Genomic DNA, 1,512 nt, shown 5'->3' on the forward strand with positions numbered 1-1,512 from the left:
ACCCAGAAGTCTTCCACATGATTATAAACCGTTGGGAAAAACTCGACAGGTATTGCGCCAGGTCAAGGGACCCTCAGGCAATAGCTGTAGACGTTCTGGTAACACCGTGGGTGTACCAGTCAGTGTATGTGTTCCCTCCTCTGCCTCTCATACCCAAGGTACTGAGATTGATAAGATGGAGAGGAGTAAGCACTATATTCGTGGCTCCGGATTGGCCAAGAAGGACTTGGTAACCGGAACTTCAAGAGATGCTCACGGAGGATCCGTGGCCTCTACCTCTAAGAAGGGACCTGCTCCAGCAAGGACCCTGTCTGTTCCAAGACTTACCGCGGCTGCGTTTGACGGCATGGCAGTTGAACGCCGGATCCTGAAAAGGCATTCCGGATGAAGTCATCCCTATCCTGATCAAAGCCAGGAAGGATGTAACCGCAAAACATTATCACCGCATTTGGCGAAAATATGTTGCGTGGTGCGAGGCCAGTAAGGCCCGACGGAGGAAATTCAACTGGGTCGTTTCCTACATTTCCTGCAAACAGGAGTGTCTATGGGCCTGAAATTGGGGTCCATTAAGGTTCAAATTTCGGCCCTGTCAATTTTCTTCCAAAAAGAACTAGCTTCAGTTCCTGAAGTTCAGACGTTTGTAAAAGGGGTACTGCATATACAGCCTCCTTTTGTGCCTTCAGTGGCACTTTGGGATCTCAATGTAGTTTTTGGGTTCCAAAAGTCACTTGGGTTTGAACCACTTAAATCTGTGGAGTTAAAATATCTCACATGGAAAGTGGTCATGCTGTTGGCCCTGGCCTGGGCCAGGCGCGTGTCAGAATTGGCGGCTTTATCCTGTAAAAGCCCTTATCTGATTTTCCATTCGGACAGGGCGGAATTGAGGACTCGTCCTCAGTTTCTCCCTAAGGTGGTTTCAGCGTTTCACCTGAACCAACCTATTGTGGTGCCTGCGGCTACTAGGGACTTGGAAGACTCCAAGTTGCTAGACGTTGTCAGGGCCCTGAAAATATATGTTTCCAGGACGGCTGGAGTCAGGAAAACTGACTCGCTGTTTATCCTGTATGCACCCAACAAGCTGGGTGCTCCTGCTTCTAAGCAGACTATTGCTCGTTGGATTTGTAGTACAATTCAGCTTGCACTTTCGGTGGCAGGCCTGCCACAGCCAAAAATCTGTAAATGCCCACTCCACAAGGAAGGTGGGCTCATCTTGGGCGGCTGCCCGAGGGGTCTCGGCTGTACAACTTTGCCGAGCAGCTACTTGGTCAGGAGCAAATACGTTTGTAAAATTCTACAAAATTGATACCCTGGCTGAGGAGGACCTGGAGTTCTCTCATTTGGTGCTGCAGAGTCATCCGCACTCTCCCGCCCGTTTGGGAGCTTTGGTATAATCCCCATGGTCCTTACGGAGTCCCCAGCATCCACTTAGGACGTTAGAGAAAATAAGAATTTACTTACCAATAATTCTATTTCTCGTAGTCCGTAGTGGATGCTGGGCGCCCATCCCAAGTG

Source organism: Pseudophryne corroboree, chromosome 11 (assembly GCF_028390025.1).
Source record: "Pseudophryne corroboree isolate aPseCor3 chromosome 11, aPseCor3.hap2, whole genome shotgun sequence".
NCBI classification, from domain to species: domain Eukaryota; kingdom Metazoa; phylum Chordata; class Amphibia; order Anura; family Myobatrachidae; genus Pseudophryne; species Pseudophryne corroboree.